The sequence below is a fragment of the Symphalangus syndactylus genome, chromosome 20 (genome assembly GCF_028878055.3).
Source record: "Symphalangus syndactylus isolate Jambi chromosome 20, NHGRI_mSymSyn1-v2.1_pri, whole genome shotgun sequence".
Lineage (NCBI taxonomy): Eukaryota > Metazoa > Chordata > Mammalia > Primates > Hylobatidae > Symphalangus > Symphalangus syndactylus.
In genome coordinates this window covers 20,997,048-21,018,417 of record NC_072442.2, presented here as the reverse complement: position 1 = coordinate 21,018,417, position 21,370 = coordinate 20,997,048, and the positions used below count along the sequence as shown (strand labels likewise).

Sequence of the window (21,370 nt, the reverse complement as noted above, 5' to 3'; positions counted from 1 at the left end):
TTGGGTTATAAGGAAAACCATCTCTCATTTTCTCTAGTAGGAGAAAAGCTATTCAACAGAGGCCCTTTCCCTTTCAGAGCCCCTTCAAATTCGTTAACTCTCTGCAAACACTGCTTATAAAACAGCACTTGAAGCGAGGCAGCAGAGGCTACCGGGAAGCGGTGGGCGATGAGATTTTAATGTGTTCCATGCTGTGAGCCCATCCTGACTGTCTGAAGAGCTTTGTTCTCAGGCCCCCAATTATTCAGTTTCTCAATCTTCCCCCATCACAGAAAACACATCTCATTTCTCAGACCCAGCCTCAGGCTCCTTTGTGACAACCTTCATTTTCTGGGCACAGCTTGGTGGCAGCTGGTTTGGGGAGGGATGTGGAAGGGAGGAGAACAATGGCTGAGGTTAGAGAGGTGAGTGGCATCGCACCTGCAGAGTCAGAAGAGCCACACTGAAGTTCCCTTGTGAGGACAATATCTGGCTTTTACGTCAAAGGGATCTTGATGGCTATGGCATCTCAGAACAACAGTCTAAAAATCCCTCCTACTGAGTTGAAGGAAGCACAGTAAAGTTTTTGGAGAGAGCTGGGGGTCCTAGGGGAAGGATGTCTATAATCTAATTATTCGCAAGGAGATGAGCATTTTCTAGGATGGAAGACCAAGCTATGGGCATCTGATTGGGAGTAGACCAGAATCCTAGAGAAGATATTCTTAGTGGCCATTGATTGGTCATTGGTACAGCCATTGACTTCAAGTTTGACTTGACAAAGGTAGCAGTTTTTTGTCTTTGGTGTCTCTTCCTGTGAAGGTGTCACTTCTCCACAGCCCCACAGGTGCTGCCTTGGCCCATGCCCCCATCATTCCTCCCCTAGACTAGGGTGAGTCCTAACAGCGTCCTGACCTCTGGCTGCAGCCTCATCTAGCCCTCCTCCCCACAGCCACCACCATCAGAATCTTTCCAGAATGCAAACCTAATTGTGCAATACTCTCCTGCTCAAAAATATTCCCTAGATAACATTTTCAGAATGCTAGATCAGCATACATATTCATCGAAAAAGCACCGAAAAGACATCTGACCAAATGTTAACAGCAATTATTTTGTGTAGTAGGTTTGCATATGATTGCTTTTTCTTTACACTTTCTTGGTATTCAAGTTTTCTGCAGTGAGCTTAAGATAAATATTGTTTATTTTCTAGGCATGAAAATATCATCCAGAAAAAATAAAAGAAATCCTGCACAGAACAAAGTCCAAATGTCTTAGCTTTGCATTAAGCCCACCCAGAGCTTCAGCATATCTTTTCATGTTCTTGTTCCACTACAATTCACAGGTCAGTCACACAAAAGCTGTTTCCTACCAAAAATGTAGTCCCCTCTCCACCATCACTACTATCACTTTCCCTACTGCTTATACTCCCATCCTCGCCATAGCTTTTCTTGCTTATAAAACTCCTAGTCATGCACTGAGGGCCACGCAAATGTACCTTCTCTAGAAACCATCATCTCTTTACTCAGCAGTTATTGTTTTCGCCACTCTGGGCTCGTCATACCTCTTGCTAATATTCTCTGCATTAGATTACAAGGGATGCAATTATCCCTTCTCTAAATGAGGAAACCAAAGCCCGGTAGTAGCCAGCAGGTGATATAGCCAGGACCAATCCTAGGGTGTCTGGCTCTTCAGCCTCTGCTATTTAACTACTACACAATAGAGCTTTAAAGCAGTTGCTACTGTCCCAGAATGTAAACGAGAGCTATCCCAGTATGTGAATTAGCTATGAGCATCCTGTGACATCACTGCAGCTGTTTTACTGTGATATGTCCCGCCCTGTTCCCGTCACACATGTGAGCCCTTTCTTCCCATGATATCGCCTGCCAGTACTGTTGCCCAGCAGAACCCACCAGCACTCACAGTAGCAGACCACAGCAGTTACTGTGATTGCAAACTTGCCAAGGAGATATTGCCTTAAAAGTTGACTTTAGAACAACACTGCTTGAGATCGTTCCGGTATTTGCACTCCTCCATAAACTATTTCTACAATATATTCACAGAGTAGACAAAGCAATGCTTTATTATTATCTGGACCTCTGGCCCCAAATGACTGTGCAGAACTCCACTGAACTGGACTGGACCCCATGGAGGGCCTGATTTATCTCAGCTCTCACCTACAACTCTGAAATTTGAATTTCCACTCTGCTCGGACAAGGAGTTGCTCTGAGATGAAAAACCAGAAACACAGGGCCAAAGAAAGCAAAATGCTGGAGGTGAAGCTGGTCCAGGCCTCTGGCTCAAGGCTGTCTCAGTGTCCCTAGGTTTAGCTGCCCCATGAGAAGGCGATAGTTCACAAAGGGCAGGGAGGTGATAAAGCCCATTGTCACCCAAGTCACTGAGGTGGAGGAGGAAGAAGTGACCAGACACCATGGAGTGACGCAGGCAGAAGCATTAGGGAGGAGGATGACCACCTCTTTTGGGGAAGAAGATTTAAAACCTGGTCTATCATCCATTATGTTTCACAGATTTCCCTAAAGGAGGAAAGAACAGGACTGTAGATTTAGAACCAGGAAAGTACTTTCATGATGCCAAGGATCTGAACTCTTCTATTGAAAAACAAGTGTGCCCACTCAACAGCCATAGGCAGCATCTGTCAGCCACAATCTAGGCTAATTTGCAAAATGAGCCTTGAAAGGAAGGTCTTGGACTTGCTAGAATCCCATGAAGCAGGTTGATGAAGCAGGTAAGAAAAAATTAAGGGAGGAGGTGAGTTTTTAAAGTGATGACCCCATGATTATAGCTTTGAAAAGGAGTGATGGACAGGAATCCTGATGATTCTTAAGAACCCTGGAATTGCAGACCTGCATGGACCCCAATCTGCAAAACGCTTTCTGAAAAAGCATCATCAGCAAAGCTTTGCTGAGGGCCAGTAGGGGGTTCCTAAAACGAGTTAAGATGCACTGTGTCTTCTGCAGCCTTTGTGTCTCTCTTGGTTCTCTGCATGTTCAAAGTATCCTAAAGTGTTGGCGCTAAAAGGACCTTCAGAGGTCTTCTTGCTCCGCTGCCATTTTTATTCATTTAGTCAACAAATATTTATTGCATGCCTGCCATGTCCCAGGCACTGTTCTAGGTTCTGGAGCTGCAATGCATCAAGGAAACATACAGTTCCAGCCTTCATAGTATATATGTTCAAGTGGAGGAAACAGACAATACAAGAAACAGACAAAACAAGTGAACAAATAAATACTCAAGATGATCCCATGGTGTTACATCTGGGGGTAAAATAAAGCATTATGATGTGATAGAGAATAAAGAAGGCAACACTAGATTAGGTGATCAGGGAAGCCCTCTGAGAAGTCATTTGAACTAAGTTGTGAATGACAGGAAGAAGTCCCATATGAAGCTTCAGGGGAAGAGACTCCAGGCTGAGAAAATGGCAAGTGCAAAGGTCCTGTGGTGGTTATGACCTTGATTTGCTTAAGGTACAGCAAGGTCAGCATGGCTAGAGTGGAATGGGCAAGGTGGGGAATCTTGGAAAAATAGTCAAGGGCCTGACCATAACTGACCAGATAGTAGGAATTTGGAATTTATGCAATGGTAAGGGCAGCCGTGTTTTAACCATGTTTTAAGCATGATAAATACCCACGGCGAATTGAGAGTAGAGCAGGAGAGGAACATCCAGGCCTGTAGACTCCCAGTCCAATGCTCTCTCCCACTACAATGCATGGCCAGTGTGCAATAATACTCCTCATTTGCTCGCTCTGACTTCCATTCTAGTTTTCTAGAATTGCAGAGTGAAGGACTTTGTCCCTTCTTCTAATTAAACACTGAGCGGAACAAGCAAGGAAATGTACTTTTGCACAGAGCCATGTCTCCTCCTGAGCATATCTTTAGCCCATAAAGGGGAACGAAATGTGATAATTAGTAGCCAATTAATGTGCATTTCAACAAACTGTATTTTAATTATTCTGTCATAGGTTGTCTGCCTGTGAAGTATTCCATGTTAATTAAATCCTTTTAATAATCCAATGAAAGCACCTCTTTTCCTTGATGTGCTGCTTAAAAGGGAGACGACAGCAGACTCGGCTCATGTAATTTGAGTTAATGGCATGAATCCCGCTTTGAGCTTTCATATGCTTATTGAACTAGTGATCTCTTAATACTTGCTAAACTTTTTAATATATAATTATCATACAATTTCCCTGTTACGTCTGAGAGACTGCATTCTGATAAGCTCCAAGAACTTTGCTGAAGTGACACTGAACCTGTATCTTGTGCCTGGCTGTGATGGCTGGCTGTATCAGCTGCCATCTGTCATTCCTCTTGTCCTGACCTCTTCCTCAGAATTGGTCACTGCAGTTGTGATTTTAGGCATTGAGCACCTACTGTGTGCCTGGGCAGTGTTGGAACTGAGGAACTGGGTACGAGGTGGGGAGACTGATCTAGCATTCTGTCTCCTAGTATTCTAGCATTCTGCAAGGGGACTGGGGGTTCTCAGATGCAGGTGTAGCATGGGCAGAAGCTGGCAAGGGCAACAACCAGGGACAATTAATTAGGATGGGGGGATGAGTTGTCCCAGCCAGGGAGAGGCCAAAAGTCCTCATTACCAAGTCCAGTGGGTTGGATGTCACTCTAGGCTTCTGCAGGATGGGGCGACTATCCATAGTTTCAATGCCAGAGAGCAGGAGGGCTTGTAGGAGATTAGGACTCTCAGTCTCTGAGTGATGGCCCAGAGACTGTTGTGATCAGATACCTGGGAGGGTATGAGGGACTCCAAAGCTGGGTCCAGACCAGGGGGAAAGACAGCCAGCAAATGGACAATTCAATGGGTCTGGACTCTAGCCTCATGAATAGCTGGGATAGTGCTTTGAAGGATAGATTAACCCACTATAATGCATATAGACTCACCAAAATCTATAAATTCTCAAACTCAGTAAAAGTTTATTTCTTGATCATTTAATAGTGGCAGATAAATATACCCGATTGACAGACCCACCCCCTCTGCTGCCCCATCCATGGTCATTAGGTACCCAGGCCCTTTCCATGTTGTGTCTGTGCTGTCTCCTAGGACAGTGCTTCTCAAACTGTAGTTCCCATACCAACAGCAGCAGCGTCACCCTGGAACTTGTTAGAAATGCACGTGCTCAGGCCCTTCTCTGGGACTACCAGATCAGAAATATTGGAGGTAGGGCCTGGCAACCTGTTTTAACAAGGCTTCCAGGTGGTTCTGATGCACCCTCAAGTTTCAGAAGCACTAGCCTAGGTCCTAGTTGTCATCTGCACTCAGCCAGCAAATGAAATAGAAGAGCCTGGAGAGGTACTTGCAAATTAAAAGCCTTGACCCCAAGGTAGCACCTGTCACTTCCACTCACGTTGCTTTAGTGAGAACCAGTCACCTGGCCATGTTGAGCTGCAGGAGGAGCTGGGAGTGAGGTCCTGTGCTAGCAAGGTCCTGTGCCAGTTACACGTATATAATCTGGAAGAGGAGAGAGAAATGTTTCAAGCCCTGTCTCTTCCACAAAACATGAACCAAGGGCTGGAGGGGATAAGTTGAGGGACAGAATTGCCCCACCCATGAGACTGAGGAAGGCACTTGGCAGTTTTCCCAGCATTTCTTCTCTATGGAGAAGGGGTTCTACAAGGTGTCTGGAGGGCTCACGTTGGCTCAGGAACTTCAGGAAACACAAGTCAAGGAGGTTACATTATGTGCTCAAGGTCGCATAGGTAGAAAGTGACAGGGCTGCAGCTTGTCTCATTGCCTGATGCCAAGTTCTAGATGTCTTTCATCATACTCGGGTGCCTCCAAAATTCTAGCACTCTCAGTCTATGTAATTGAATTAATTGTTGAAATAGGCCTATGCATCCCTCCTATCTCCATTTTACAGCAAAAGATGCTGCAATCGAAGGTACAAACAGGTGTTGACAAAACATGAAGGAAGGAATCCAATTAAAGAGCACAAAGAAAATTCCATAGAGGACACAGCAACTAAGAATGAATAAGATGAATATATGTGATTGTGTCTATTTGTACATATGTGTGTATACATATATATACATACACATATGTATATATATATATTTACATATATATGCACATATATATGAGAAAACTTCGCCCATAAATGCATCATGCTAATACAACCAGAATGAGCATTATGCTTCATTTCTATGAACAGCCTTCAATAGGAACGAGGAAGAGAAGGAATTCTAGACAAAAGCATAAACAGAATTCCAGAATGGAAAAGTCCCAGCAAGGGAAAGTCCAAGGCACGTTTGGAGAACACCAAATAGTTGGGTGTGCCTGGAGTGGGAAATCATGGAGAATAATGCTGGGGCAAAATGTAGGACCCAGAATGTAAAAGAAATTGAATGTCATCCTAAGGAGGTTGTACTTTATTCTTTAAATAATGAGTATCCAAGAAAGAGTTTTAGGAAGAAGAATTACATGTTTGGATTTGTATAGGAGCAAGATTACTCTGGGAATAATAAATAGCACTGATTGAAGGAGAAGAAATTTCTAGAAGGCAATTAGAGAATTGAGGAGGTTTTTGCAATCGCTGTGGTAAAGAGAATGGGCATTGAATGAAGGTGACAGAAGTGGTTAAGAAGAGGAGAATCATTGTGATTAGAGGTGGTTGGGGAGGAAGAATTTGCCAAAAATGAAGCAGGTGTTTCTCTTGTCTATTATGGGAATTTGGGGGATATTGAAAAATAGAGCACAGTAGAAATCCACGTCTCAGGTAAAATATGCTGCATTTAATGAGCTCTAAGATGCACAAATTTTTCAATTTTAATGTCCTTAAGATCAGACTGTCTCCTACAAATGAAGACATCTTTCAATCACTGTCAGACAGCAAGTCACAAGGAAGTCATCACAGCCCATACATGTGTGGACTGGGTCTCACGGCTATGAATGTTGTCAAAACTTCAGTTGGGTTATGTGCAATGCTTAACATATAGAACCAACAGCTACTGAAGGCAGGATAAATTGTCATATTTCTTTAAAAAAAAGATTAATGAAGTTGTAAAGCAATAGAGGCTGGTGGGACTGATTTATCTATGGAGCAGGGCTATCTTTAAGGCAACAAATATCAATTTGCCAAAAAACATTTTACTAAATTTGAACAGAAGCTACTTAACTTCTGGTGATACATAATTCAACTGGGTGGGTAGAGGGGTGTAAAATACGAGTGTAGTCAAGTAAGACAGTTCCCAGCACTGAGATTTGCTTGAAAATAATTCTTGGAGACGGTAACAGAGCACTCTTTTAAAAATGCTGCACCATCAACAGGCTGATGGCACACAGGGAAACTCTGGGGGACAAAAATATAAATACTGAGGACTGCAGTAAAAAAAAAAAATCAGAAGATTCTAAAGGTGAATACACATTCTAGGTATACCCGACCAATTTTTTTTTCATTTGTATTTTCCATTTTATGTATGTATAAGGGTGATATATGGGCTATTTTAATAAGTATGCAAAATTTTTTCTAAGTGATATAAAAGCATTGTGTCATCATTTGTGAAATGCTTTTCTTTCTTAGCAGTATGTAAAATAATGGTACATCTTAAAATTGATGGCATCTTAGAGTCAATGAAATGCAGCATTCATTATTCTCAATCTCCCAGCTCAGAATGAGGTAGATGTTGAGTCTAACATTTTTAAATGTAGCTGAACAAAACCTTTAGTGCAATGCTGATGAGAATTTAAAAAGGTACAGAAAGTTTGGGAAATGGTTCAGTAGGTTCTTGCAAAGTTAAACATACACTTAACCTGAGACCCAGGAATTTCCACTCGTGGGTATTTACCCAGGAGAAATGAAAACATATGTTTCGCAAAGACTTGAACACAAATGTTTATAGTAGCTTCATTCATAATAGCCACAAACTAAAAACAATCCAAATGTCCATCAGCTGGTGCATGGATGAACAAAGTGGGGTATACCTTATTCACACAATGGTCTACTACTCAGCACTGAAAAGGAACAGACTGGTGACACAGGTGACCACATGGATGAATCTCAAAACCATTCTGATAGGGGAAAGAAGTCAAATACAAAAGACTATAAACTACAAGATTCCATTCATACATCACCCTAGAAAACGCCAAAAGCATAGTCACAGAAAACAAATCATTGACTGTAGGCTCCCAGGGGTTGGGGTTGAAAGGAACAGATTGACTGCAAAGGGCCAAAAGGGAACTCCTGGGTTAGGGAAAGGTTCTCTAGCTTTACTGTATGGTGCTTACGCAACTGTATACTTTCTCAAAATCTACTGTACTCTCCTCTCAAAAGATGTAAACTTTACTGTATATAAATTATTCCCCTGTAAGCCTATTTAAAAATGTGGCTGAAAGACTGAAACAGACCTGGGTTCAAATCCCAGCTTTTCCTTTTACTAGCTCTGTGCCCTGGGCAGCTTCCTTAACCTCTCCGAACTGACCCCCAAGGCTCCTCATGCTTAGAGCAGAATAACAAGGCTTGTGTAATAAGACTTTATTGAGAGTACTAAGCGAGGTAATGTATGTAAAGTACTTGGGGAACTTGACAAAGAATAAATGCTCAATAATGGTAGCTCGCATGCTAGCAGGGACCACCGACAGTTTCATTACTGATGAATTAATCAGTTGTTGGGATGACAGAATTGTATAGGCCAATCAATTGCTTGCGGCTGAAACCAACATTCTGGTCAAAACAATGTTGAAATAGGGGCTCCAGGGAGATGCAACTTGAGCCATTTACAGTCTGTGCTCTCAAGCTTTCACTGTTGCTTCTGACACTACCTCTCACATGAAAGGGAGAGAGTGTTGGGTGAAAGTTATTTTGCATAGAGGCCCCAAAGACACTTACTTGGGAGTCTGGGCACAGTCCCTGGCACACAAACTGAAGATTGATTTGAAGTGACTTTTGCTTCCCACTAATTGGAATCTACACACACAGCCAAAGGAGTCAAGTATTTAAGTATACAACAGAGAATGTGTCCAGCATTTTGCATTCATTGGTCTTGTTGTCTTTGTTAGAACCTTATGAGATAGAAACTTTCATTACTCCCATGAAATTGATGAGGAAACAAACTTAGAGAGATAAAGAAACTTGCCTAAGATCACAGCTTGTAAGGGCAGAGCTCGCAAACTCTTGTCCAGTGGGTCTTAACCCTGCACTAGACCAAGCAAAGGACCTGGGAAACCTGGTGAAGGATGCATGGAAGCAGAGCACCTGGGATCCACACCTGGAGATGGAGTGCCTGTAATAGTGATGTGCTTGAGAAGTGGCTTCTTGGGAAGGGGCACTGGTATTAGAGTCTCTGGGAGTAGGTAAATGCGTGAAGGTGGCTCACTCCTTTCCATGAGGCTTCTGGGGAGCCAGAAATCTCCAAAGTCCTGAGAAAGTGGAAGCCCTAATGATACAGTCCTCACCTTACTGCAGATAGGATGTGCTTTGGAACAATGGCCTGAGTTTCCATTGAGCCTCCCTATACCTGGGCTCAGGTGAGTCCCTGCTCCTCCCTGAACCTCGTTTGCCCGAGCAGTAAAATGAGTGGGCAGAGTTAGATGTTTGTTGGCTCCCCTGCAGTTTAGATGCTATAATACAGCAAGCTGCACTTCATTTTCACATGTCAACAGATTCGTCAGCCACTCAATCACTCTGTTTGGGGGGACACTGTGGGGTTTCTGATCTCCTGTTTTGCGGAAGTCCAAAGATTGGGGCCAGGGCTACAAAATCCTGCTCTTCTCAGAGCAAACCTGTCGGAATAAAATTTAAGAGAGAGAGACTCAGGCAAATCTTAAATTCTAGAAGTAGATCATTAAACTTTTACAAGCTCTAACAATGTTGGGATTGAATAAACCCTGTCTTAAGTATTAAACTTGTCAACCTTAAGATGGCAAAACCAATTCTACTACTTCCCTCTACATTAAAGACAGACAAATAAGTCATTGATTTTTTTCCCTAAGAAAAAAAAACAACATGCCCAGTCAGATCTCTTTTGTAAACCACATAAGACATAGGAGTCTGGGCGAATGTCATAAAGGATTCTCTTTTTAAGTAGATGAAAATAACATTTCAACCTGAGAAATCAAGAATATACATGGAGATGTGCAAAAGGGATTGTATCTATTGCAACAACGATGTGAAATGTGTGAAAAGCACATATAAATGAAGGGACAGCTCTTCAGTCAGCTGATGCAGTAAATGACCTAAATGTGTTAGATTCACAAACACTTATTAAGCATGTCCTGTGTGCTGATCTCTGTGCTGGTGGGTCCCAGTGAATAATAAGACTTGGAAGACGTGGTCCCTATGCTCAGTGAATGCACCATCAAGTAGGGAAACCTACACCCGCCCACCTAGGAAAGTGCTCTTGAGAGACTCACAGGAGTGAGTCCAAGAACCCACAGGGGTGACTAACTAACTCTGGGTGAGGGCAATGAAAATGGGTCACTCCTTGCCCTTATAATAAATTGCAAAGTCTTCATCATGGCTGATGAACCCTCCCTAAGAGGGTCCAAGTAGACCAGCTAGCCTGACCTCCCCTTGTTGTCCTCCCCCTCAATCTTTATGCCACCTCCCATTCTTTGGGAAGTGCTGTGATGAGTTGAATTGTGCCCCCCTCCAAAATATGTTGAAGTCCTAACTCCTACTACCTATGCTGAGTGTGACCTTATTTGGAAATAGGATCTTAGCTGATGATCAAATTAAAATGAGGTCATTAGAGTGAATCCTAATTCAATATGACTTGTGTCATTAGAGAAAAGGGGGAAATATGGTTATAGAGACAGACATGTTCAGAGGGAAGAGGTTGTGAAGATACACAGAAAATGACATCCACAACCCAAGGAACACCTGGAGCTACCAAAAGGTAGAAGAGAAGCCTGGAACAGATGCTCCCTCAGAGGCTGCAGAAAAACCAACTCTACCGACACCTTGATATTGGAATTCCAGCCTCCAGAACTGTGAGACAATCCCTGTCTGTTGTTGAAGGTGCCCAACCTGGGGTACTTTGTTATGGCAGCCCGAGGAAATGAACACAAGTGCTGAGTTCCTTCAGTCCTAGGCTCTTACAAATGCTGTTTCTTGGCCCAGAACACTTCTCTGTCCCTGCCCCTTCACCTGGCTAACTCCTCAGCCTGGATAGCACCTTTTCAACAGAAGTCCCTTGTCACTCATTCCCATGACGCCACATGGGTCTCATGTTGTTCCCTGCACTCTCCCATATAATTCCCTGCTATGTGCCTGTCTCCCATCTGGACTGCAAACTCCTGAAGGTCAGCACCTGGCACAGTTGGCAGCCAGTAAATACCCTAGCTAGTCAAGGATTGAGCTGAGCTTCCTACAAAAATCAAATAAGAGAGCAATTGTGAACGTGCTGTGTAAGCCATGAGGCCCCAGGCACAGGGGCTGGGTTTTAATTATTGGTGTCTGTATTGTATATGTGGTGATGCACCATGGTTGCACTTCTACAAGGCATTGAATGTTAAAGTTGTCTACATGTTTCCCTGGCAAACAGGAAAGAATGTGCATTTGGGTCTTCAGATCTTTGCATTTGGAGCTGCCCTGCCTAGGCTTCCAGCTTTCCTGCCCTCCACCTTGGAATCCAGCCCAGAGCCCTGAAAGGGGCTCAGAAGGAGGAAGCTTTTAGCATGGAAGGTGCTAGAACCATTGTAGGGCAAGAAAAACAGGAGCCAATGGCAGGCGCAGCCTTGACTGGCCCCAGGGAATGTCCAGAAGGCCTCTCCATCTGGCTGTCCGTTTAGAAACTTGACCTCTTTGCAAGCAATAAGCATCTGGGGTCCATTAAAATGCAAGGCACCTGCTGGATGTCTGAGAAAGAATCTGCTAGTGAGAAATTAACCTTTTTGGGGGCATTGCAGGCTCCATCTGCAGGTGACAGGAGTGTGTACTGCAGTAGCCAATAGTCACTCCTTCTCAGACTCTAGCCTAAGGCCACGTGGCTCATCAGAGGCGATTGTGATCCCTCTCTGTGCCTCAGTCTCTTCAATTGCAAATGGGACATTAACCTCTGAGTCCACCCACAGGCTTGCTTGCTGGGAGAAGTGGGGGAAAATAAGAGTCTAAATGGGTTTTATGGACTAAAATGCACTTTATAGATTTAGAAGATTGTTATCCTATTCCTAATAAGTATTCATTACTAGACTCAAATTTCACAGTTCTATTTCTTAATCTACCTGAGCCTCCAGGTATCTCATCCTCACAGCCTCATGCCATGGGCATGCCTCTTCAAAAGAGAGCATGGATCTACCTTGTAGAAAAAACCTACCCTTGAATTAATTCCATTCCACAGGCATTGGTTGAACAACTGTTAATGTGGATATATAAAGAGGGGAAAACAGATCATGCTCTGGAGTAGCTGATGCCCCTTTGGAAAAGCAGCTCCTACGGAAGGTGATATAGAGTAGAAGGTGGAATAGACAGTGCTGGGCTGAGTCAGAGGAACTGGGTTTCTATCCCGGCTTTGCCAAGCACTGGCCTTGTGACCCTGGTAAGTCTCCACCGCATCCCTCTCCGTCCTTCTTGGTGTTCTCCTCCATGCTGTAAGGCTCAATAAAAAAGGCCTCCAGGTAGAAGATGCCACTTCAGAGAACAAATTGGGGATCCCATTGTGGATGCCATGGGGAATGAGGACCATCCACAGGTCCTCCCACTGGCCATGTCTGTATGGAGGCTTTGATACCTCCCACCCTCTTCTCATTAGCCATCCCAACTCTGCCTACAGCGGCATGCGATGAGACCTAATCATTCACCGTTTTCGCCTCTAAGTCCTGTTTAGCTTCCATACCCTGCCTTTCCTGTCTCTAAGGTCCAACTAAAGGATATTGACAATAAAAAGAGTGATCATTTGCAGGCAGGAAGGTTAAAAAGAGTATGGAAATTTGCAGTTACTAAGCATTTATTAAACACTTACTGCATGCCAAGCATTTTACTCCAGGCTTTTAATCTCCTATTTCTTTAGTGCTCCCAGCAGCCATAGGAGGATATCATTAATCCTTTTCTACAAAGAAAACTGAGAATCAGAGAGGTTAAGTAACTCGCCCGAAGTCACATAGCCAAAAAGTTATAGATAGGGATTAGCTTTCTCTGGTGCCCTAACAAAGAGGCTTTAGGCTAAATCTATCCAGATTCTGTTCCTATTGCCCCTCCTAGATACACACTCTGATGCTTCATTGACAGATATTGACCTGAGGCTCAGTGTATAGTCTTCCTCCAGGTACTCTATCAAGCTTTCTGTTCTGTTTTTATTCTTCCCTTGGTTTCCCCCTTTGCCCTGTGGTCCTTGGACATAGTCATCCCGTCCAACTTTCCAACTATCCTGCAGGCCCTGCCTTCCAGAACCTCCACCCACATTATGATCTGAGCATCTGTTGACTTGACTTGGCTACATTCAATCATGTCATATTGAAGATCAGATATGTGTTTGTCCATTTAGCAGTAGGCATATTGAGCATCTTCTGGTGCCAGACATCAGTTCATGCACTGAGAATACAGTGAACAAAGAAAGATTCCCACCCTCGGAAAGTGCATTTCAATAGAAGCAGCAGATTTCACTTATAAACAAGTGAACACATGAATAACATAACTTCAGGAAGCACATGCTATGGCAGCGTGGGCAGGAGGTGACTATTTTAGATAGCTCAAGGAAGCCCTCTGGGAGGAGGTGATATTTTAGCAGAGACCTATATGATGTAAAACAGCAAACAATATGAAGATCAAGGGGAAGAGCATTTGAGACAAAGGGATCAGCAAACATAGAAACCCTGACACCAGAACAAGCTCACTATGTTTGCAGAACAGAAACACCACCACCCCAGCTGCAGACCGATGAGTGAGAGAGGAGTGGCAGAGGCTGAGTCAGAAAGGTGGGCAGATGCCAGATGTGTAAAGTTCTGTAAACTACAGAGATAAATTTTAATTTTACTCTCAGGGCAATGGGAAGGCCCAGAGAGGTTTGGGCAGGGAAGTGATGTGGTGTCACTTACATTTTTATTTTTATTTTTATTTATTTTTTTGAGACAAGGTCTCGCTCTTTTGCCCAGGCTGGAGTGCAGTGGCATGATCATGGCTCATTGTAGCCTCAATATTCCCAGGCTTGGGTGATTCTTCCACCTCAGCACCCCTCCCCCTGCCCCAAGTAGCTGGAACTACAGGTGAGTGCTACCACACCTGGCTAATTTTTTGTATTTTTTGTAGAGACAGGGTTTCGCCATGTTGCCCAGGTTGGACTTGAACTCCTTGGCTCAAGTAATCCACCTGCCTAGCTCTCACAAAGTGCTGGGATTACAGGCATGAGCCACCGCACCTGGCCTCACTTACGCTTTTAAAAGATCACTTTGGCTACTGTGTGAGGAGTTAACTGGGAAAGAGCAGAAAATTACAGGAAAACCAGTTAGGAGCCTACTACAGTCATATATGCAAGATAAGGTGAGATGCTAGTGGCTATGACTTGGGTGGTAGCAGTGGAAGTGGTAAGAAAAGGTGAAACATGGAAAATATTCAGTGGGTGTGTCAGTAGGCATTTAACAATCTGCCCTCTTGGGAGCAGGGTGACCTTATTTTGTAGCATTTGTCAATTTCCACAGTGCAAATACCTCCACCAAGGGTCACCTAAAACTTTCAATATGACATCAACTGGCTTGCAATATTTCTAACAATTTGACAGTCAGCTCTCACAAGTCGGCTTGAGCCAGTTCCAGCACCCTACTGAATTTATTTTTGAGGTAGAGTCTACAGGATTTGTTGAAAGTTAGGATGTGGGGGCAAAGGAAAGACAAAAATCCAAAATGACTGCCAAGCCATTGAGTATATGCTAGTGCCATTTACTGAGATGAGAGGACTGAAGGGAGCGGTCAATTATGGAAGTGGCTCAGAAGCACATGAACGTCACTCCCACATACTCCCCAGCCTTCACGGGGAAAAAATACCAACACACTTTTGCTCTTGAGCTAGGGAATAAGGAGAACATTTTCTACTATCTCCATAAATCTAAACAATCCCGAGGCCACTTTGTGGTGTAGCAGTGAAGAGAATGCACCTCAGAAACAAGACTCTTCTGTATTAGTCAAGGTAAGGCTGGCTGCTATATCAAATAGGTCCTGAAATCTCAACGACTTAGTCCAATTTAAGTTAATGTCTCTTTTATGCATCGTGCAATCAGCAGTGTGTGGGGAGGCTGGAGTAGAGGTGGGAACTCTGTTCCACATGGTCATTCAGGGATCCATGCTGATGGACACTGTCCTGCTCCATACACGGCTTCTTTTTTTATTTTTTAATTTCAATTTTATCTTTCTTTGTTCTGTTTTTTACAAGCATTCCAGAATAAGTTTGTAAGATTTCAACACCACACATGGCTTCTAAAGTCAGTCTAGGGATTAATGTCTATTGGCAGGAGGCAATAGAGAAAGGAGAAGGCACATCAGCTTCATAACCACTTCCACTAAAAAGTGACATTTTTGGGGCCAGGCACGGTGGCTCACGCCTGTAATCCCAGCACTTTGGGAGGCCGAGATGGGCGGATCATGAGGTCAGGAGATCGAGACCATCCTGGCTAACACCATGAAACCCTGTCTCTACTAAAAATACAAAAAAATATTAGCCAGGCATGGTGGAGGGCGCCTGTAGTCCCAGCTACTCGGGAGGCTGAGGCAGGAGAATGGCATGAACCTGGGAGGTGGAGCTTGCAGTGAGCTGAGATCTTGCCACTGCACCCCGGCCTGGGCAACTGAGCGATACTCTGTCTCAAAAAAAAAAAAAAAAGAAAAAAGTGACATTTTTATTCCCACCATATCCATTGCTAAGAACTGGTCAACATGGCCTCTTCTAATGCAGTCGACCTGAGAAATGCAGGTTTTGGCCAGGCAACCACTTCCCTACACAGCTTCAGTCTTTGCAAGGGAGCAGGAATCCTTGGTGGATGGCCATTCATCTCTGCCTCTGGCCCCACCCCAGCTCTGCCTTGAGCAAGTTGCTTAACTGCTCTGAGTCTCAGTTCCATCTCTGAAAAATGGGAACAATCCTAATACTTATCCCACAGGATTTCTGTGCTGCTAAGGAAAGGAAAGGATGTGATACTCATAATGCACTTAGACTGGTCTGCCACTGCATTTGAACCAGAAGTATTATTTGTGATCCATTCCAACCTCCTGATTTTCCAGATAAGCCCACCTCACATCAATGTGCACTTCTTCCCTCAATTCTAAGCATTCATATACAGAGAATGAGGCCAAATAATAAGAGCACTTTGAAAGGGATTTATACCTTAGTGGTGCCCCTCGGTATAGAGCACTGGCTTTGGAGCCACAGGACCTGAATTCTAGTCTTAGATCTAACAGCAACATGTTAGGTCATTTGGCAATGTTCTAGGAATTCTTTGAGGCTCCCTTTCCTCCTTTATGGGGTGATGGATAACAATACATACCCGAGCTTGCTGGGAGGATGAAGAGCAGAGGGCCTTGCAAACCCTACACACATGAATGTCTGTTTCCTTGCCAGGATCTAAAAACACTTTGAAGGCTGCATAGGACATTGCAAGATGAGACACACCACCACACGGACCAGTTCCCCACAGATCTGCATCATTTAAAAAATGATCTGTTTGGCAATCAGCACATACTTCTCCTGCCTCATGAACAGAGGGTTCTCATCGGCAAGAAGTTGAAGCTGTTCATTTTTAAAGACTTCTCCCTCTCAGCTTGATTCTGCATGCTCAAGGTTGTCTGGGGTCCCAAGCAATCAGAAATGATTTGTGTCAAAGAGCGCATTACAAGAATCATTTGTCACTTCTGGTTCGTGTCTGAATTTGAAGAATGATGCTGGGGAGTGATCTGAAGGCATGATGTGAGGTGTTGTTATGATGAGTAGCAAAACCATTATGTTAACCTTCTTGGGAGCTGAGCTCTGGGGTTCAATTTTGACAGCGTGTAGCAAGGGCAGAAATTTCCAGCCCCCACAATGAGATGGACTGGGAAGTATTACGAATACCTCCCCATGAGAATAGCTTATGATTAAATGACAATCTTCTCAAAAGAAAATTAGAATCAAAGTGGCACAAAGCAGCCTGGAATGATTTTTGGGGAACAGCTGGTTTAGCCCTTCACCTTACAGAGAAATATTGAGGTGCAGAGAGCTTTTGTGACCTTGTGGCCACAAAGTTAACTTTCCTGTTGATTAGATAGTGTCTTCATCTTGCAAAAGCTGACAAGTGGGTTTAGAATATTGATCTCGGAATTTAGAACACCCAGTTCTAGGCGCAGCTTATTCTCCATCTGGCTATGACTTCTGCAAGACAATCCACTTCTTTGCATTTCCATCTGTCTCCCTGAAAGAAGACATTGGTGATTCCCCAGGTCTCCTACAACTCTGAAATTTTATGATTCCGGGCAATCCATGGGGCAGACTTTTTATCCTTATTTGACAGGTAAGATAACTAAATTCCAGAAATCTGGAAAAGCTTCTCAGACAAGGCCTTTTATTTGAATCTTGTGACACAACTAGATTTCTTTTAATAGATAGAGAAGATGTCATGGCCCTGTAAGTCAAGAGAACAGGATGGCCAAAGCAAGAAGAAAAGGGTAGGGCACTTTAAGAAAATTTCATATACTTGATTATGGCTACATAATAGAATGTGAGAGACAGGACAGAGGAAGAGCATACTGAAACACAGCTTATTTTTTTCCTTTCTTTCTTTCTTTCTTTCTTTCTTTCTTTCTTTTCTTTCTTTCCTTTCTCTCTCTCTCTTTCTTTCCTTTCTCTCTCTCTCTCTCTCTTTCTTTCTTCTTTTTGACTCACTGCCACCTCTGCCTCCTGAGTTCAAGTGATTCTCCTGCCTCAGCCTCCCGAGTAGCTGGGATTACAGGCATGTGGCACCACACCAGGCTAATTTTTGTATTTTTAGTAGAGATGGGGTTTCATCATGTTGGCCAAGCTGGTCTTGAACTCCTGACCTCAGGCAATCTGCCTGCCTCAGCCTCCCAAAGTGCCGGGATTACAGGCGTGAGCCACTGCGCTCGGCCTGAAACACAGCTTAGAATCAGATCATGGAGAGATTTGAATATCAAGTTCAAGGGCATAATCTCTCTGAGCCAGTGGTTCCCAAATCATATGGCATATGGCAATCTTTGGACGTATTTTTGGTTGTCACTACTAATAAGGATGTTGTTAAACATCCTACAATGCACAGAAGAGCCCCAGCCAACAAAGAGTTATCTAGCCCCAAACTGTCACTAGTCCCAAGGCTGAGAAATACTGCTCTAGGCAGAAAGAGGAGAGGTTCTCTGCAGACTTCTATCGAGGCTATCTTGGGCTGGGCAAGAGGCAAGACTGGCGGCAGAAGGCTGCCACAATCATCTCGGGAAAAGATGATGCAGGTCTGAGCTGAGACAGGGTCAAGAGCACCAACATCAGTAACATGGAAGAGATAGAGATGACAGATTATGTGGTTTCCCCCATCCACTGCACTGGCACCTGCCAGCTCCAAGCCACCTTTTTATAGCATCTTCTTTCTTTTTCTTTCCTATTCACTTGCTCTGCTGTCCCAAGAGTCAGAGGGTGAGAGGAGATTTGGGACTGGATTTCACCTCCCAGACCTTCTAGTGGCCCATCATAGTAGCCTCACTTTTAATCACACCCAGTCCTGGAAGCATAAGGAAGGTCAGGAACTGACACATGCAGCACTTCCTGCAATTTTATTTTATAATTATTTGTGTCATTATTAGTTTAATAGTTTCTGGCACAAGATTGTAAATTCTGTGAGCAAGGACCATGTGGATCAGGCATTCCCACAGCCTGGCACAGTGCCTGATACACAGGAGATGCTTAGGAAAAAGAGTTTGATCAATGAATGAATGACCCTTGACTTCATGGGTGAGGTTGGTTAGGCACCAGGCACTTGCTGAGGGCAAACTGTGGAGGTGCCAGCCTAGTGGACTCAGCCTCACCCCTCTGGCTGAAGAATAGGCTGGGTGTTGGTTCTGGCTCCTCTCACTGCATCTAGCCACAGACACAGACCCACTTCCCTGGAAGCAAGAAGAAAGTGGAGGACAGATGGCCAATAAAAAAGACCTGAAAGTGTCCAGTATGATCGCTCAACCCTTCCCATACACACTCCTCTTGGGCATTCCTTCCATTATAATACCTTTCCCTTTCCATGTGGCCCTTGTCCTCACCTGGAAAACTGAGTGGGAGGCTAAGGGGAGAACAAAGGGCTGGGAACACAGTGTGATCATTCCTGCTCACCAGACAGTCAGGGAAACACTTCCCAACCTCGAGCACCTCACCGTCAGAAACTTGAGACAGACTATGGGCACCCCCAGGTCATAGAAAAAGAAGCTGGGAGTTGGGGACGTAGAGGATGGAGGAAAGGAGGGCCTCTCTCCTTGGCAGTGGGATGAGCCCTAGGAAGTCGTGACCCAGTGGGAGGTGTGTGGATGTATGCAACCACAAGTGCAATGGAGAAGTCTTTAAATATTGGCTTCCCTGCAATTTGCAGAATTTTTAGCAGTGACTCTAGGAACACCAACACCACAGCTCAAGGAATCAGGCCAACCTAATTCTAAGAGACCCGGGCAGCCATCTGGCCCTAAACCCCCAGATGGCAAGAGCAAGGGCCTCTGCAAGGTCGAACGTCTCTCAAGAAGCAGAGAGGACTGAGGCCCACGTGTCTTGACTTTCCAGCACTTTTTCTGCTTGGGGCTTGGTCTGCTCAAGAAGTCAGGTCAGCACAGATAAAGGCAGCTCAGATTTGGTGTAACCCCCACCCACTGCCCCCTGCCCAGTTTTATGTACCCCAAGACTATGGAAACAAAGCACCCTCCTTCTTGATGGCACCTGGTTCTGCCAGGAGTTCTACGATTTTGTCCTAAGCCCTGCTGGAACATTCGCCTTAAAGGGCCAGGAGGCCATGCCTGTAAACTCTTTCTACTGATCGAGGCCTGAATCACATGGTTCAAATCTTGTCAAGCTGTATGATTTTGAGCTAAGTTAGTTAATAAGTTAATAAGTTAAAGATTAGTAATTAATTTTTAATAAATAAAAAATTTTAAGTTAAAGATATTTTTCTTTAACTTATTTAAGCCTCTGCTTATCTACTGGTAAAATGGGAAGATAGTAGCTAACTCAGCAAGTTCTTGTCTAATTAAATTAAATCAAATGGAACAATGTACAGAAAAGCACTTTATATACCTAACACAGAGCAGGAACTCAAAAACCTTTTGCTAAATGAGTGAATGCATAAACTAATGGAAATGATTGACTTTTATCAAAGCTATGAGAGGCAGTCTCCAACCCCTTGGTACCTGTGAGGTTGGTCCTGCATGACCTGGCAAAGCTGGCCTACCTCTGGCTCCCTAGGCAGGACTATGCTGTTTATCAGTATTTTAGGTTCCAACCTTCTCTCTCTTGAGCCTGGCAGCAACACAGTCTTCTTGAAAAAAGGGCTTAGTGCAGGCCCAAGAGGCCTCATGCTCCCATCTGAGCCCCTGACCTGAGCAAAGGTGACCTGTACACTCGCCTATGTTCATGCCAATTAAGTGGTCTCATTAAAAGGTCTGGCAGTGTCTGTGGGCAGCTCCAGGGTGACCCATGAATTAGAAGGGCATTGCTGCCATCTGCCAAGCCTTCCCCTTGCTTGCCATGGGGCATAACAGACAAAGGGGACTGACCTCTCTCTCTCTGTTTTTCTTTTTTCCAGCCCGAGCATGCTGGGAATAAAGGAGGTCTAGAGACAATCTCAAAGTCGGTTTTATTTTTCTAGAAGCTCACAGTTTAATTAGGTCTACATAGCATTTAGGTTCTGTGTTGGTTGAAATTGACCCAACACACAGAATATTCCATGACATATTTTGTTACCTGCTTTCTACTCACAGACACTGGAAGGGGCCCTTTCCTCCTTCAGAGAGCCTCGTTCTTACACAAGGGCCAAGAAGCAGGACATCTAAGGACCTGGAAGCCCCAGGCACGTGACCCCCGGCCTCTCTGTTCTCCAGCTAAGGAACGCTTTATGGCCTTCACATTTATTTATGTATTTCCTGGACCTACTTTGTACTAGGCCAAGGGAAGTGAGCTGAATAAGACCCAGCGGGGTTGAGAGACATAAAAATGGCTTATTGAAATTCAATACTCCAAGGGCTGAAAGAGATGGATGAGTAGCAAGCCGGAGGAGCACAAAGACAGGAGTCCCGCTGTCTGCCTAAGGAATGCTTGAGGAAGTAAGAATAGCCCACATTTATAAAGCACGCAGTACAAGCAAGCACTCTATTAAATGCCTTCCATAATGTATCTCATTTAATCCTCATGTGGAAGGGAAAGGAACCACATGTGTCTATTGAGAAGTGACTGTTCTAAGCACTGTGTCAAATGCTTTGCAGAAATGATTCTGTCTTCTTCTC

At 44.1% G+C, this 21,370-nt stretch overlaps 1 protein-coding gene and 2 long non-coding RNA genes across 7 annotated transcripts in view; 2 read left to right on the top strand and 1 right to left on the bottom strand.

The window, feature by feature from the left end:
- Nucleotides 1-21,370, top strand: part of ASIC2 (acid sensing ion channel subunit 2) — a 1,112,670-nt gene that overhangs the window by 591,606 nt on the left and 499,694 nt on the right. The gene's annotated exons all lie outside the window — the stretch shown is intronic.
- Nucleotides 1-21,370, bottom strand: part of LOC129470000 (uncharacterized) — an 81,320-nt gene that overhangs the window by 39,399 nt on the left and 20,551 nt on the right. The gene's annotated exons all lie outside the window — the stretch shown is intronic.
- LOC129469998 (uncharacterized) lies at nt 112-21,260 on the top strand. 4 transcript variants are annotated; one of them, XR_010118019.1, is made up of 4 exons: nt 13,210-13,849; nt 16,479-17,403; nt 17,495-17,557; nt 20,849-21,260. It is a non-coding gene; the product is annotated as an uncharacterized lncRNA (long non-coding RNA). The 4 variants fall into 4 exon arrangements; XR_008653136.2 differs by lacking the exon at nt 20,849-21,260 and adding an exon at nt 112-2,719 and having other exon boundaries at nt 13,685-13,849; nt 16,479-17,679; XR_010118017.1 differs by lacking the exon at nt 17,495-17,557.